Source organism: Oncorhynchus tshawytscha, linkage group LG04, assembly GCF_018296145.1.
Source record: "Oncorhynchus tshawytscha isolate Ot180627B linkage group LG04, Otsh_v2.0, whole genome shotgun sequence".
NCBI lineage: Eukaryota > Metazoa > Chordata > Actinopteri > Salmoniformes > Salmonidae > Oncorhynchus > Oncorhynchus tshawytscha.
This window is the reverse complement of record NC_056432.1, coordinates 30,499,052-30,517,297: the sequence shown is the minus strand read 5'-3', so window position 1 is coordinate 30,517,297 and position 18,246 is coordinate 30,499,052. Positions and strand designations below refer to the sequence as shown.

Below are 18,246 nucleotides of genomic sequence, written 5' to 3'. Positions count from 1 at the left end.
TACCTCCAATGTACTCACTCACTAAGTCTGTACCCAAACAATTTGAGCTTCTACTTCTAAAAATTCACCTTTCCAGAAACAAGTCTCTCACCGTTAACGCTTGCTATAGACCTCCCTCTGCCCCCGATACCATATGTGAACTGATTGCCCTCCATCTATCTTCTGAGCTCGTGCTACTAGGTGACCTAAACTGGGACATGCTTAACACCTCGGCCATCCTACAAACTAAGCTTGATGCCCTCAATCTCACACAGATTATCAATGAACCTACCAGGTACAACCCCAAATCAGTAAACACAGGCACCCTCATAGATGTCATCCTAACTAATTCGCCCTCCAAATACACCTCTGCTGTTTTGAATCAACATCTCAGCGATCACTGCCTCATTGCCTGCCTCTGTAATGGGTGTGGGTCAAACGACCACCCCTCATCACTGTCAAACGCTCCCTGAAACACTTCTGCGAGCAGGCCTTTCTAATCGACCTGGCCGGGGTATCTTGGAATGACATTGACCTCATACCGTCAGTAGAGGATGCCTGGCTATTCTTTAAAAGTGCCTTCCTCACCATCTTAAATAAGCATGCCCCTCTCAAAAAATTTAGAACTGGGAATAGATATAGTCCTTGGTTCACTACAGACCTGTCTGCCCTTGACCAGCACAAAAACATCCTGTGGCGTTCTGCATTAGCATCGAATAGCCCCCGTGATATGCAACTTTTCAGGGAAGTTAGGAACAAATATACACAGGCAGTTAGAAAAGCTAAGGCAAGCTTTTTCAAACAGAAATGTGCAACCTGTAGTACTAACTCAAAAAAGTTCTGGGACACTGTAAAGTCCATGGAGAATAAGAGCACCTCCTCCCAGCTGCCCACTGCTCTGAGGCTAGGAAACACTGTCACCACTATAATTGAGAATTTCAATAAGCATTTCTCTACGGCTGGCCATGCTTTCCACATGGCTACCCCTACCCCAGTCAACTGCCCGGCACCCTCCACAGCAACCCGCCAAAGCCCCCACCATTTCTCCTTTACCCAAATCCAGATAGCTGATGTTCTGAAAGAGCTGAAAGAGCTTTCTAAAATTATCTGCCGAAATTGTTGCAACCCCTATTATTAGCCTGTTCAACCTCTCTTTCGTATCGTCTGAGATTCCCAAAGATTGGAAAGCTGCTGCGGTCATCCCCCTCTTCAAAGCGGGTGACACTGTAGACCCAAACTGCTACAGAACTATATCTATCCTACCCTGTCATTCTAAGGTCTTCGAAAGCCAAGTTATAAAACAGATTACTGACCATTTCGAATCCCACCATACCTTCTCCGCTATGCAATCTGGTTTCAGAGCTGGTCATGGGTGCACCTCAGCCACGCTCAAGGTTCTAAACGACATAACCGCCATCGATAAGAGACATTACTGTGTAGCCGTATTCATCGACCTGGCCAAGGCTTTCGACTCTGTCAATCACAACATTCTTATTCGGTAGACTCGACAGCTTTGGTTTCTCAAATGATTGCCTCGCCTGGTTTACCAACTACTTCTCTGATAGAGTTCAGTGTATCAAATCGGAGGGCCTGTTGTCCGGACCTCTGACAGTCTCTATGGGTGTGCCACAGGGTTCAATTCTCGGGCCGACTCTCTTTTCTGTATACATCAATGATGTCGCTCTTGCTGCTAGTGAGTCTCTGATCCACCTCTACGCAGACAACACCATTCTGTATACTTCTGGCCCCTCCTTGGACACTGTGTTAACGAACCTCCAGACGAGCTTCAATGCCATACGACTCTCCTTCCGTGGCCTCCAACTGCTCTTAAACGCAAGTAAAACTAAATGCATGCTATTCAATCGATCACTGCCCGCACCTGTTCACCCGTCCAGCATCACTACTCTGGACGGCTCTGACTTAGAATACGTGGACAACTACAAATACCTGGGTGTCTGGTTAGACTGTAAACTCTCCTTCCAGACTCACATTAAGCATCTCCAATCCAAAATTAAATCTAGAATCGGCTTCCTATATCGCAACAAAGCATCCTTCAATCATGCTGCCAAACATACCCTCGTAAAACTGACCATCCTACCGATCCTCGACTTCGGTGATGTCATCTATAAAATAGCCTCCAACACTCTACTCAACAAACTGGATGCAGTCTACCACAGTGCCATCCGTTTCGTCACCAAAGCCCCATACACTACCCACCATTGCGACCTGTACGCTCTCGTTGGTTGGCCCTCGCTTCATACACGTCGCCAAACGCAGTGGCTACAAGTTATCTATAAGTCTCTGCTAGGTAAAGCCCCGCCTTATCTCAGCTCACTGGTCACCATAGCAGCACCCACTCGTAGCACGCGCTCCAGCAGGTATATCTCACTGGTCACCCCCAAAGCCAATTCCTCCTTTGGTCGTCTTTCCTTACAGTTCTCTGATGCCCATGACTGGAACGAATTGCAGAAATCTCTGAAGCTGGAGACTCACATCTCCCTCACTAGCTTTAAGCACCAGCTGTCAGAGTAGTTTACAGATCACTGCACCTGTACATAGCCCATCTGTAAACAGCCCATCTATCTACCTACCTCATCCCCATACTGGTATTTATTTATTTAGCTCCTTTGCACCCCAGTATCTCTACCTGCACATTCATCTTCTGCCGATCTACCATTCTAGTGTTTAATTGCTATATTGTAATTACTTCGCCACCATGGCCTATTTATTCCCTTAACTTATCTCATTTGCACTCACTGTATATAGACTTTTTGTTTTCTTTTGTTCTACTGTATTATTGACTGTATGTTTTGTTTATTCCATGTGTAACTCTGTTGTTGTATGTGTCGAATTGCTACGCTTTATCTTGGCCAGGTCGCAGTTGCAAATGAGAACTTGTTCTCAACTAGCCTACCTGGTTAAATAAAGGTGAAATAAAAAAATACATTTAAAAAACCCTCACATGCCTACTTTCACACTTCACAGGTTAGTTTTCCTTTGTAGTTTTACACTTTGTTAGTTATTTAAAAAAAATATTTTGTTACTCCTTAACTGCCAACGTGTAGACTCCCTTGCTTGTCACCATCTAAAAGCCAGGTTGTGAAACCCCCCATGGGTAGAAGATTAAGGGTTTCACACAAGTGTGTTAATATCATTTAATCCATTTTATTTAGAAATTCTTGAGTAAGTTATACTTAAAAGCTAAGTCTAGTTGTCTTATTTGAATGATTTAAATATAATATGGGGGGAAATGGGGTTGCATATGTCACCATTAAAATCTGCACTATGAGGAGATTTGATGTAAAGATCCTCTTTTTAACTCACCTGCACATACATTTTCTTTCTTTGTTGTTTCTTTTCTATACAACCCATTATGTACAATTGCACTAAATATTATTTGAATAAATCAGATTGAATCCCAGCAGTCTTGAAAATGACATTCAAGAGCAAAAAAGATTTTCTACAGTTTTTAATTTAGAAAGGTATTCATAATATTGGAATGGAATATAATTGATAACACTAAATAAGTAATTTATTCAGTGTAACATTGATGTGGCAACTCTCTTATGCTCTGCTATTGCACATTTTTAATTTGTAGATACATCACAAATAAAACTATACCCAGTCAAATTGGAGAACAACTCACGAGCCCACCTCCTGCACTGCTCACACCTAATCCAGTCCCAACACGTGACTGAAAACAGGGGGAGAGATGCCAATTGAAAAGCTCTCCCTTAAAAATGTAGCTAGATATATAGCTATATAACATAAATGCTGTGTAAAATAGCTAAAGGCTACAAAGTAACATTAACTGTAAAGCTATCAGTCACTAGTGGAAACATTTACAACTGCAATTAAGTTACCGTTATCTTTTTATGTGTTTTACATAAACAATCTAGTTTAACTAGCAAGTTAGCATAAACTAGTGCAAACTGGGATAGTCATTGTCTCAATGACAGGTAGAAGCACATTCATAACCATAAAGGGGTAACTAGCCCCCTGGGGGGATGTGGGTCAGTTGCCCCCAACACACTCCTCCAACATATTACTACTTTACTCAAAAAGTATCTTTATTTTTTTCTGTTTAAACAAGTGGACTATATATCTTAAGGCTTTCCTACTTGTACATAAAAAATGTAAAAAACACAATTTCTAAAAATTTGATCAACTTACCACAAAAATGTTGTGATGATATGGAGGAAATGTTTTGTTGAGCAAGAATAGTGGCAACCAGGGAAAGTGTTGGGAAAATAATTTGGTGACATCTTGTGGTCTTCATGTGAATTAAATGTGTGTGTGTGTGTGTGTGGGGTGGGGTGGGGGGTGGGGGGGGGCAGTTACCCCTAGTACCCTACCATCAAGTGGGCTAGATTTTTTTTTTTTTTTACTGTACAGCTTGTAGTGGTCATGGTTATGTTAGGTAATAACTCTGGATGTTACAGTGAGTCAGAGGACACCAGATTAAATACATGAAACATCAGAAATAATATAATACGAACAAATATGAAAACATATGCACTCACTACTGTAAATCACTCTGGATAACAGCGTCTGCTAAATGCCTAAAATGTAAATGTCTAGGATTGGCGGCAGCATGCAATGACGTGTCTTTACTATAACACAGTTACAGAACTAAATTACCTGTTCAGTCAATATCACAGATGAAAGGATGACAGGCGACGAGATAAACCCTCCGAATGAAGGATTGGTTAGTTAATTTAGAGTATCGCCTGATGCTTGTTCGGTGCAACCTCTCCTGGGGATGAATAGGTCTGAGCTATTACTGTATTTACGCCTTGTCAGAGGATGAGGTTTAAATAGCCTTCCACGTTACAATACTGTTATAATATCAGACCTGCCTGACGTTCTTCAAATGAAACCATCGGCATCACAGCGCGTTCCACACTGGCGAGCAGATGAGCTACCAAGTGAACTTTTGCAAGGTTCCAAATCCACGCTCACGAGAAAAAGATAGGCTACATTTCATAAACAAACCAGGCGTACGTCCATATTCACCCGTTGCGCTTATCAGTTTATAGTCTGAATTATAAAACAACGGTTACACGACGAATGCAAGTACTGCGTCGATTAAACGGTTATTACTTGGACTGTTTGGTAGCCTTTGCCCTTTAAATTGTGAATGTGAACACTCTTTCGACCGGTTCCGTACGCGAACGTCCACTACGACTACGCGTTGCCCTGTTGATGATGAGTAGCTACTCAGACAGCCTACAGTAGCGATTGTGGAGCTTTACCGCCACACAGCGGTTAGATTTGTGAACTGGCTCTTTACAGAAATGGAACCGTGAAGGTTGCTCAATGTCGTGCAATTTGGCGAGGTGGAACGTGCGTCTTTGCGCATCTTTACAATATTTGTATATTATTTTTATGAACAATATAATAAATGTGCCTTGATACCTCTTATTTACAATGTATTACATTCAGTCCATTCCGTGTCCAAGGGCTAGTCTATACCCCCTCTCTGTATACCTAGGCTACAGGCCGCCCACTATTCTACACGTGCATCCATTCAAAGACTCCATACGCGCGCGCGACGTATCCATATTTAAATGTCATATTGATACTAGAACAGGTTTTGTTATGTCTCATGTGGCCTATTATGTAAACATGGGCCGAGTGTGGACTTCTTCTGTTTCTGAGTGTTTCTCAGTTAGGAGAGGCAGTAGGCTACACTTCAGTTCCCACGAACTACACAATAAATAATTACTTCGGGCCCGAGCTACACCATCAAGCTCTTGATAATGAGGGAATAGAATGTCTAATTTAAAGCGACAGGATTATAATATTGCAAAATATATTATCATTAAACATGTCCACCATCTATTAAAATGACAATATCGTAAAATTATAGTGGAGTAGGCCTATGCCATATTGGTCACAGAATACAAGCTCTGCTTTTCTAGTGACAATACAGAGATAATTTGCAATGCAACTAGGAGACAGGCATTCATAATTGAAAATGATTAATTATTCATATTCATGAATAGGTTTACCCACTGTCTGTATGCATAAGCACTGTGTATATCCTATGACAAATAGCGATGAATCTCTGAGCTGAAATGACACTAAATAGACTCCAGGTTTAATAAATCTTTAAAAAACAGAATCCTAACGTCAGCATCAACACTAATGAAATTATCACTTTTAATGAGCTATAACCCACTGTCGTGTCTTTGGCTATGCCGGATTAAGTGGTATGACATGCTATTCTATAAAATCCTTTCTCCGCAATTAATATTACCTGATTGACCTAATCATGTAAATGTAATTAACTAGAGAGTCGGGGCACCACAAAATAATATTTATAGAGCTGTTATCTTCCGAATAAACTCTTAAAGACCTAGTAATATTTTACATCAATAGCAGTCAATATTAATCGTCACCTTGATTCAGTCTCATCTGAAAGTTGTAAATTCTTGGTTGTCTTCACGAACCCTGGCTAACAAGTTGAATCAGCAATACAACATTGGGTTTAATTATTTATTTACTAAATACCTAACTAATCACACAGAATTACATATACAAGGAATGAATTATACCTTGATTACAAATTACGTCATAAAGGAAAACGACCCTAGCGGGCGGAACAGATATGACAGCTGGTTACACAAAAGAAAGGGGCTGGGTTTGAGTGAAAGAGCGGGAAGATTGAGAGACAAAGGGAGAAGCTGTGCTATCGTAAATACAGTATCTTATGCATTCTAAATTACTGCCCATTTGGAAAATGAAAATGCAATAAATATTTACTCTGAGCTGCGCTTCGGTAGGTTGGTGGTAGATGGATGGCCGTGTTGCCAAACCGAGTCCTTTGTTCTTTGAAGAATGTCTCTGGTTGTCAATTGAATACGTTGTAGTAACGTTGTTGTGTGGTAGACGGGATACTCTGTCTGTTCTTTCCTTAGCCCGCGTTTGCAGCTGCTGTTGCTAACTCAACGGCGAGGAGGTATCACTTCTCTAGTGAATAAGAGTTCAAAGTTCATACCATTCGCAACCAAAGCTCATGCTGAGGTTGGCTTAGTTCTGTAGTTGACATGTTAGTCCTTTAAAGCAGAGGCTGCAGACCTCACGTACTTGGAACAGCATGTTACATTTCCGTCAAGGCTTTATATAGTGGAGCAAGAAGGGTGTGTGGAAAGTTTTATAACCCATGTCTCTTCACAGGGGTGGGCCACTGATTGAGAAGAGCCCTAACCTTATGAAAAGCCAAATCTCTCATTTGGAAGCTAAAATTACATTTAATCTCTTCACCAATAATTTTATATTCAAACATTTAAATTGAACAACAATTCCATGTGAATCCGATAACTGATGCGTAGACTTTCCACTGTAGAGTTTATGTCATCCTATCATTGAGGAGAATGTCTCAGATGACAACCGAACTGACATCATATTCATTAAGTACCACCGCATATGTTCAATTGGTCGGATTACCAGAATATAGTTCATTTCCCCCCACCTTCTGATGTTCCCAGAATCTACGTCAACCAAGGGTTTTTTCAAATGTCATGTCAGTAGGGTAGAGAGAGGAAAAGGGGGAGAAGAGGTATTTATGACTGTCATAAACCTACCCCCAGGCCAACAACATGACACCAAATATGACCTTGTTCTGAAGCTGTGATTACCAGCAACATTAAGTTACCAAGGCAACATCCCAGGGTTCCTGTCCACCACATAAGGCCTACTGTACGACTTCCTGAATGACAGTGTAAAACCTCTGTAAAATTCATGACCTTCCCCCATTTATTGTGGTGGATGAGTCTGGCTCAGTTCTATCCCCAATGTGGCCATGGCGCATAGCACCTGTATACTGTATTATTCTCACTTGTTTACCCACCAATTAGCTACTGTTTAAAGGTACAATCTGTCATTTCAACAGTCTGACCCACTTTTGTTTGGTAAAATGAGTGTAGCCAGTGGCACCTAGCGGCTGCTATGAGATGAGTTGAGCAATGTGCATATATAACTAAAGCGTACTTATTAGGGGGAGTATTGGTTCCACCCCAGAGGACAGCAAAGGGTGCACATTCCCCGTTCACACCTTTTGACTGTGTTTATGAACGTTTGTCAAACTTTGGGTAAGCTAACTTTGGTTTCTGGTTCTGTGAATGTTTTACCACTTGCTAAAGTATATGACAGCCATCATGTAAAACAACGATTTGTGTTTCAGTGACATGATCAACATTGTCTGCAAGATGTGCTATTGACACCGATTTGTTGGTTGTGTAGGCCGGGAAAGTATAGCCTACCAGCATTGCTTGTATAATGTGAATTGAGTCTATTTGATAATGTTGTGTATTTAATAAAGTATAAAAGTTTTGGTATTGCTATTTTGTAAATGAGCCGGGGTATAATTATGTTTGTATTTTTCAGAGCTTCAGAGAAGCCTTTGCTGCTCTTACTATCAGGTTTACTTTGTGTCCCTTACATCAGGTAGGCACGGTTTGGTATTTTGTTTAGTCAGCCCTGGCAAAAGAGCTGGTATCACGGCAAAATATTTGGGGATGCCTTATCAGGTGCACTAGTTTATTTTGATTTGTTATATGTTTCTTTTTATTTTTTGTCTTAATCTGGCACTATTTCCCTTGCGAGCCCTACAGGCTTTTCTTCTAAGAAAGCTATTTGATTGAAGAGCAGAGGCTAGTCCTATCCCAGTGGGAGCAGACAATCAATTCAACATCTATTCCATGTTGGTTCAACGTAATTTTGTTAACATTATGTGGAAACAACATTGATTCAACCAGTGTGTGCCCAGTGTGATGTATTCAAGTGGGTGCCTGCATGCTATTTACCACAAGTTTTTCAAAGCTACCAGTGTCTATGGGGTCAAGTTGCACTTCCTAAGGACTCCACTAGATGTCAACTGTCTTTAATAACTTGTTTCAGGCTTCTGCTATAAAGGAGGGGGGAATGGGAGCTGAATGAGTCAGTGTTCTGGCAGAGTGTCTCAGGCTCGTGATGCGTGGTCCCGACAGAGTTCGCTCTCATTCCAGTGCTTTTCTACAGACAATGGAATTCTCCGGTTGGAACATTATTGAAGTTTTATGTTTAAAACATCCTAAAGATTGATTCCATATATCGTTTGACATGTTTCGACGACCTGTAACGGAACTTTTCGAGTTTTTGTCTGGACGTAGTGCTCGCGCCTCATGAAGATGGATTACTGGGCTGAACACGCTAACAACAAGTGGCTATTTGGACATAAATGATAGACTTTATGGAACACCAAATATGACCTTGTTCTGAAGCTGTGATTACCAGCAACATTAAGTTACCAAGGCAACATCCCAGGGTTCCTGTCCACCACATAAGTCCTACTGTACGACTTCCTGAATGACAGTGTAAAACCTCTGTAAAATTCATGACCTTCCCCCATTTATTGTGGTGGATGAGTCTGGCTCAGTTCTATCCCCAATGTGGCCATGGCGCATAGCACCTGTATACTGTATTATTCTCACTTGTTTACCCACCAATTAGCTACTGTTTAAAGGTACAATCTGTCATTTCAACAGTCTGACCCACTTTTGTTTGGTAAAATGAGTGTAGCCAGTGGCACCTAGCGGCTGCTATGAGATGAGTTGAGCAATGTGCATATATAACTAAAGCGTACTTATTAGGGGGAGTATTGGTTCCACCCCAGAGGACAGCAAAGGGTGCACATTCCCCGTTCACACCTTTTGACTGTGTTTATGAATGTTTGTCAAACTTTGGGTAAGCTAACTTTGGTTTCTGGTTCTGTGAATGTTTTACCACTTGCTAAAGTATATGACAGCCATCATGTAAAACAACGATTTGTGTTTCAGTGACATGATCAACACTGTCTGCAAGATGTGCTATTGACACCGATTTGTTGGTTGTGTAGGCCGGGAAAGTATAGCCTACCAGCATTGCTTGTATAATGTGAATTGAGTCTATTTGATAATGTTGTGTATTTAATAAAGTATAAAAGTTTTGGTATTGCTATTTTGTAAATGAGCCGGGGTATAATTATGTTTGTATTTTTCAGAGCTTCAGAGAAGCCTTTGCTGCTCTTACTATCAGGTTTACTTTGTGTCCCTTACATCAGGTAGGCACGGTTTGGTATTTTGTTTAGTCAGCCCTGGCAAAAGAGCTGGTATCACGGCAAAATATTTGGGGATGCCTTATCAGGTGCACTAGTTTATTTTGATTTGTTATATGTTTCTTTTTATTTTTTGTCTTAATCTGGCACTATTTCCCTTGCGAGCCCTACAGGCTTTTCTTCTAAGAAAGCTATTTGATTGAAGAGCAGAGGCTAGTCCTATCCCAGTGGGAGCAGACAATCAATTCAACATCTATTCCATGTTGGTTCAACGTAATTTTGTTAACATTATGTGGAAACAACATTGATTCAACCAGTGTGATGTATTCAAGTGGGTGCCTGCATGCTAATTACCACAAGTTTTTCAAAGCTACCAGTGTCTATGGGGTCAAGTTGCACTTCCTAAGGACTCCACTAGATGTCAACTGTCTTTAATAACTTGTTTCAGGCTTCTGCTATAAAGGAGGGGGGAATGGGAGCTGAATGAGTCAGTGTTCTGGCAGAGTGTCTCAGGCTCGTGACGCGCGGTCCCGACAGAGTTCGCTCTCATTCCAGTGCTTTTCTACAGACAATGGAATTCTCCGGTTGGAACATTATTGAAGTTTTATGTTTAAAACATCCTAAAGATTGATTCCATATATCGTTTGACATGTTTCGACGACCTGTAACGGAACTTTTCGAGTTTTTGTCTGGACGTAGTGCTCGCGCCTCATGAAGATGGATTACTGGGCTGAACACGCTAACAACAAGTGGCTATTTGGACATAAATGATAGACTTTATGGAACAAATCAGTCATTTATTGTCAAACTGGGATTCCTGGGAGTGGATTCTGATGAAGATCATCAAAGGTAAGTTCATATTTATAATGTTATTTCTAACTTCTGTTGACTCCAACATGGTGGATATTTCTTTGGCTGGATTGAGCTCTGAGCGCCGTACTCAGATTATGCTTTTTCCGTAAAGTTTTTTTGAAATCTGACACAGCAGTTGCATTAAGGAGAAGTCTATCTTTAATTCGGTGAATAATACTTGTATCTTTTATCAGTGTTTATTATGAGTATTTCTGGGATTTGATGTGGCTATCTGCAAAATCACCAGATGTTTTGGAATCAAAACATTACTGCACGTAACGTGCCAATGTAAACTGAGATTTCTGGATATAAATATGCATATTATTGAACAAAACATACATGTATTGTGTAACATGATGTCCTATGAGTGTCATCTGATGGAGATCATCAAAGGTTAGTGATTAATTTGATCTATATTTCTGCTTTTTGTGACTCCTATCTTTGGCTGGAAAAATGGCTGTGTGTTTTTGTGACTTGGTTCTGACCTAACATAATCATATGTTGTGCTTTCGCTGTAAAACCTTTTTGAAATCGGACACGATGGATAGATTAACAAGAAGTTTATCTTTCATTTGCTGTATTGGACTTGTTCATTTGTGAAAGTTGCATATTTCTAAAAAATATTTTTGAATTTCGCATGCTGCCTTTTCAGCGGAATGTTGTCGAGGGGTTCCGCTAGCGGAACGCCTGCGCTAGAAAGGTTCATTTATCCCACCCTGCTCCCTGCTGCTAATGATTTGTGTGTTCTCCATGTATACAGTACATTCGGAAAGTATTCAGACCCCTTGACTTTTTCCACATTTTGTTATGTTACAGCCTTATTCTAAAATGTATTAAATAGTTTTTCCCCCTCATTAATCTAAACACAATACCCCATAATGACAAAGCAAAAACAGGTTTTTATACATTTTCCTCCAGTTGTGACGCTTGGCATTCAGGTCAAAGAGTTGAATCTTAGTTTCATCAGACCAGAGAATCTTGTTTCTCATGGTCTGAGAGTCCTTTAGGTCCCTGTTGGCAAACTCTAAGCGGGCTGTCTTGTGCTTTTTACTGATGTGTGGCTTCCGTCTGGCCACTCTACCACAAAGGCCTGATTGGTAGACCGCCACTGTGTTCTAGTGGACCTTCAATGCTACAGACATTTTTTGGTACCCTTCCCCAGATCTGTGCCTCGACACAATCCTATCTTGGAACTCTACGGACAATTCCTTCGACATCATGGCTTTGTTTTTGCTCTGACAAGCACTATCTACTGTGGGACCTTATATATATATATACAGAGGTGTTTGCCTTTCCAAATCATGTTCAATCAATGTAATTTACCACAGGTGGCCTCCAATCAAGTTGTAGAAGCATTGAGCTCACATCTGAGCTCAATTTTGAGTATCATAGCAAAGGGTCTGAATACTTACATAAATAAGGTATTTCTGTTTATTATTTTAAATAAATGTGCAAGCATTTAAAAAAAACTGTTTTCATTTTGTCATTATGGGGTATTGTGTGTAGATTGCTGAGGAAAAGAATGTATTTAATCCATTTTAGAATAAGGCTGTAACATAAACAAAATGTGGAGTAAGTCAAGGGGTCTGAATACTTTCCGAATGCACAGTAAGTCTAGCCAGTGAGTGTGTGTGTGTGACTGTGTGACTGTGGGATCTATGACTTGTATTTATTACTGTGTCTTACTCGTAATAAACCTTGGTCCCGTGGACCTCCCCACTTGAATATAAAGGTGGTGTAGTAAAATGTACATGAGGAATTGAGCAACGGCACTAGGCTACAATTTTTGTTACAGCCTTATTCTAAAATTGATTAAATTGTTTGTTTTTTACCTCATCAATCTACACACAATACCCCATAATGACAAAGCAAAAACAGGTTTTTAGAAATGTGTGCAATTGTATTAAAAATGTAAAACTGAAATATCACATTTACATAAGTATTCAGACCCTTTATTCAGTACAGCAGCGATAACAGCCTTGAGTCTTCTTGTGTATGATGCTACAAGCTTGGCACAACTCTTTTTGGGGAGTTTCTCCCATTCTTCTCTGCAGATCATCTCAAGCTCTGTCAGGTTGGATGGGGAATGTTGCTGCACAGCTATTTTCAGGTCACTCCAGAGATGTTCGATCGGTTTCAACACTGGGCTCTGGCTGGGGCACTCAAAGGCATTCAGAGACTTTTCCCAAAGCCACTCCTGCGTTGTCTTGGCTGTGTGCTTAGGGTCATTTTCATGTTAGAAGGTAAACCTTTGCCCCAGGTCCTGAGCGCTCTGGAGCAGGTTTTCATCAAGGATATCTCTGTACTTTGCTCCATTTTTCCCTCGATCCTGACTAGTCTCCCAGTCCCAGCTGCTGACAAACATACCCACAGCAGGAAGCTGCTACCACCATGCTTAACCGTAAGGATGTGCCAGGTTTCCTCCAGACGTGACGCTTGGCATTCAGGCCAAAGTCTTCAATCTTGGTTTCATCAGACCAGAGAATCTTGTTTCTCATGTTCTGAGAGTCCTTTAGGTGCCTTTTGTCAAACTTCAAGCGGGCGGTCATGCACGTTTTACTGAGGAGTGGCTTCCGTCTGGCCACTCTACCACAAAGGCCTAATTGGCGGAGTGCTGCAGAGATGGTTGTCCTTCTGGAAGGTTCTCCCATCTCCACAGAGGAACTCTGGAGCTCTGTCAGAGTGACCATCGGGTTCTTGGTCACCTCACTGACCAAGGCCCTTCTCCCCCAATTGCTCAGTTTGGCCGGGCGGCCAGCTTCAGGAAGAGTCTTTGTAGTTCTAAACTTCTTCCATTTAAGAATGATGGAGACCACTGTGTTCTTGGGGACCTTCAATTTTGCAGATATTTTTTGGTACCCTTCCCCAGATCTGTGCCTCGACACAATCCTGTCACGGAGCTCTACGACAAATTCCTTCAACCTCGTGTCTTGGTTTTTGCTCTGACATGCACTGTCAACTGTGGGACGTTATATAGACAGGTGTGTGTCTTTCCAAATTATGTCCAATCGATTGAATTTATCAAGTTGTAAAAACATCTCAAGGATGATCAAAGGAAACAGGATTCACCTGAGCTCAATTTCGAGTCTCCTAGCAAAAGGGTCTGAATACTTATGTAAATAAGGTATTTCTGTTTTATATTTTAAATACATTTGCAAAAAATGTCTAAAAACCTGTTTTTGCTTTGTCATGATGGAGTATTGTGTGTAGATTGATGAGGGGAAAAAATGATTTAATCCTTTTTAGAATAAGGCTGTAACGTAACAAAATGTGGAAAAAGTCAAGGGGTCTGAATACTTTCCAAATGCACTGTAAATATGCTATGTAGAACAAACATGCCACTCCAATATGTAGAATAAGGAATCACGGCAACTTAATTCATGGAATTTCTATCTGCAACGTTCAAAAACGTTTTGCAACTGAATGTGGCCCAGGAATGCGATTGACGTGGCAAAGGGTCCAGACTAGACAGTAGTTGAACATTACCTTAGAGTAGCACATTGTGTTTTTCAAGAGTACCTGCTGCAAGACCAAATGAGCAAGACCGTCTGCTCGGCACGAATCCGAAAGAGCAAGACAGTCTGCTCGGCACGAATCCGAAAGAGCAAGACCGTCTGCTCGGCACGAATCCGAAAGAGCAAGACCGTCTGCTCGGCACGAATCCGAAAGAGCAAGACAGTCTGCTCGGCACGAATCCGAAAGAGCAAGACAGTCTGCTCGGCACGAATCCGAAAGAGCAAGACAGTCTGCTCGCCACGAATCCGAAAGAGCAAGACTGTCTGCTCGGCACGAATCTACTTGCCGCGCAGGAATCAAAGGAAATTATGTTTTTATTCATTTTTGCCAGCTTACTTCACTGTGTGTCGGTTTATGATGTAGATCTGAAGAAACTGGATGGTCTCGCAGAAGCAAAGTTGGAGGTAGGATATCGTATGCAGTTGTGTTCATATATTCTAATCTATTCTATGGTTATTGTAAACAAATTATTCCTCCTCCACCAAACTTTACAGTTGGTACTATGCATAGGGGAGGGTAGCATTCTCCTGGCATCCGCCAAACCCAGATTTGTCTGTCCGACTGCCAGATGGTGAAGCGTGATTCATCACTCTAGAAACACGTTTCCACTGCTCAAGAGTCCAATGGCGGCGAGCGTTACACCACTCCAGCCAACCTTGTATAGGTTTGTTGATTGATGTATTGCAAGTGCTGATGAATTTGTAAAATGTATAGCGGTTTGCCCAAAAAAGCAGAGATACACTAATCATACACTCTTCTTCCCTCAGGTCAAAGCCTTTGTGATCCAGGATATTCCTCTTTAGAATATTTTTCATTTTGGTGCTTGTGATGGCAGACGTGCAGAGATGTGGTAGGTAGGGGCTCTGCCGTGATATGGAAGCCATGCACTGGATAAGGTCTGGATTAACTTGTTGACCATGTTTATATCTGATTTAGCCACCTTAGAATAAATCAATTACAGCCTTTTCACTGATTTATAAACTACACTACATGACCAAAAGTATGTGGACACCTGTTCGTCGAACATCTCATTCCAAAATCATGGGATTTAATGTGGAGTTGGTCCCTCTTTTGCTGCTATAACAGCTTCCACTCTTATGGGAAGGCTTTCCACTAGATGTTGTAACATTGCTGCGTGGACTTGCCTCCATTCAGCTACAAGAGTATTAATGAGGTCGGGCACTGATGTTGGGGCGATTAGGCCTGTTTGTAGGTTCTCACTAGTGAGCTATAATGGTTAATAATATATTTGTCATAGAGATGCAAGCATGTAAAGGGTGGGCCTACCATTGCACAGAAATTTTATGAAAAACCTATTTGTGCAATGATATATCTTGTGAAAGAATAGGGTATAGAGAGTTCTTGTGAGGATATGCGTCTCACCTGTATGACTGCCCTGTTCAGTGCATCGCCCTTTCTGACATGGCCTGCTCTGAGATCAGCGAGCTGCTGGAGAAGTTGGGCTTCTACAAGAAGGCTCAGCCTGAGGATGAGGTCCCAGTGGAGTTCTGCTTCTCCCCCGCCAAGGACAGCCCCTTCAAAGGCAACCCCAAATCCCAGTCCTCCCCCTCCTCAGCCCCCACAGACAACGCTTCCTCAGAGTCCACGGAGAGGCGGAGAGGCCAAACACTCTGACCTATAACCCTCACAGCAGTAAAGAGGAGTGTGGACCTGGATAGACAGGGCTACTCTCCCCCAGGTCTGGTCCAAGACCAATTTGTTTCTGCATCTCATAACAGAAATGTTTTGGATCAGAATGACAAGCAGGTCCTGGATTAGCACTTGAGGGAACAGTCTCTGTAGCATCAGAAAAGGTTTTGAAGGTCACACTAAAATTGCATGTACATTTTTTCTGCTGTTTGTCCATTTATTTCTGGTGATGCGTATGATTTACCACAAAGTGTCAAGTATGGGGTCTCTCTGCTGATCTCGTGTGTAACATGACTTCCTGTACACTGTGGAACTGAATGACGCCTGGTGTGTGGGGCTTAGGCACAAGGGGATTCAAGTGAAGGGGATGACAAATAGTTGTAAAAGAAAAATGTGTCACTCAATATTTTTGAAAATGTGTATACCATCCATTTGCCATTTCTAGACTATCCATTCTAAAAACAAATTCCCATTGCAAACACATACACACAATTGTTTTTTTTACAGTAACAGACAAATTAAAGACAAACAATCAACAACAAATATTTAGAACTTAAATTGGTTTTAATTGTTAATTTACATTTAATTGTGGAGTACAAATGTATTTATAAAGCCCTTTTTACATCAGCAGATGTAAAAAGATGTCACAAAGATCTTATACAGAATCCCAAACAGCAAGCAATGCAGATGTAGAAGCACAGTGGCTAGGAAAAACTCCCTTGAAAGGCAGGAACCTCAGAAGAAACCTAGAAAGGAACCAGGCTCTGAGGGAGGGGGGGCAGTACTCTTCTACAAAAACAAGGAATTATAATGTGTCCAAGCATGTACAGTGCATTCACATTTTGTTACGTTACACCCTTATTCTAAAATGTATGAGATCTACACACAATACCTCACAAAGACATTTTTGCAAATGTATTCAGACACTTGACTCAGTACTTTGTTGAAGCACCTTTGGCAGCGATTATAGCCTTGAGTCTTCTTGGGCATGACGCTACAAGCATAGAACACCTGTATTTGGGGAGTTTCTCCCAATCTTCTCTGCAGATCTGCTCAAGCTCTGTCAGGTTGGATGGGGAGAAAAGCTGCACAGCTATTTTCAGGTCTCTCCAGAGATGTTTGACTGGGTTCAAGTATGGGCTCTGGCTGGGCCACTCAAGGACATTCAGAGACTTGTCCCGAAGCCACTCCTGCGTTGTCTTGGCTGTGTGCTTCGGGTTGTTGTCCTGTTGGAAGGTGAACCTTCGCCCTAGTCTGAGGTCCTGAGCGCTCTGGAGCAGGTTTTCATCAAGGATATCTTTGTACTTTGCTCTGTTCATCTTTCCCTCGAGCCTGACATTTCAAGGATGATCAATGGAAACGTGATGCACCTGAGCTCAATTTCGAGTCTCATAGCAAAGGATCTGAATACTTATGTTTCTTCTTTTTATACATTTGCAAAAATGTCTACCAACCTGTTATTGCTTTGTCATTATGGGGTATTGTGTGTAGATTGCTGAGGATTTGTATTTGTTTAATCAATTTTAGAATAAGGCTGCAACATAACAAAATGTGTGAAAAGTCAAGGGGTCTGAATACTTTCTGAATGCACTGTATGTACAGTACAGGATTCACTAGTTTGAGAAAGCTCTCTCTGATTGCCAAATTGGCAGGAGCGGAATATTGAAAAAGTGTAACTTTCTCAGGTCTCAATTACAGATGTACAGAGAACAAAGCAGTTAATTACATCAAAACCAGTTCTAAATCTAACTGAAAAGTATTACAATTCTTGATATATAAATCATAATATATAATGGAATATATATATATTTTTTCTTCACTTAAGTTCAGAAAATATACATTGGAAATAAAGTACATTTAGCCTTTATCAGTAATACTCTCCTGTTCATCAGTCATAGAATCGACTGAACTGAAAGCCAGCCTTCATTGGGCCAAAGGATGTAGAGAAGAGAAGTTGGCCTCGCCAACAAACCTTTCATATTCAATCAAATAATCACATTACCATAAACGTTGTTCTGGCTATAGGTTTGATTCATAGAAATGAAACACTCATGAAACAAAACTTCAAAGCATATGGTGCTGGCAGTGTGAATGTGACACCATTGTGAATCTGGCAAAAATAACTAAGCACTTCCAGGTCACGGATTTTGAGTCCTGTCCTGTATACTTTG

General features: G+C 41.2%; 1 protein-coding gene across 1 annotated transcript in view; it reads right to left on the bottom strand.

The window, feature by feature from the left end:
- LOC112245918 (phosphatidylinositol 4,5-bisphosphate 5-phosphatase A) overlaps positions 1–5,191 on the bottom strand; it is a 38,143-nt gene extending 32,952 nt beyond the window's left edge. The window contains exon 1 of the mRNA XM_024414112.2: positions 4,621–5,191. The gene's annotated coding sequence lies outside the window, so the exon portion shown is untranslated. The remainder of the gene's footprint in view (positions 1–4,620) is intronic.
- Between the last annotated feature and the right edge of the window lie 13,055 nt (positions 5,192–18,246).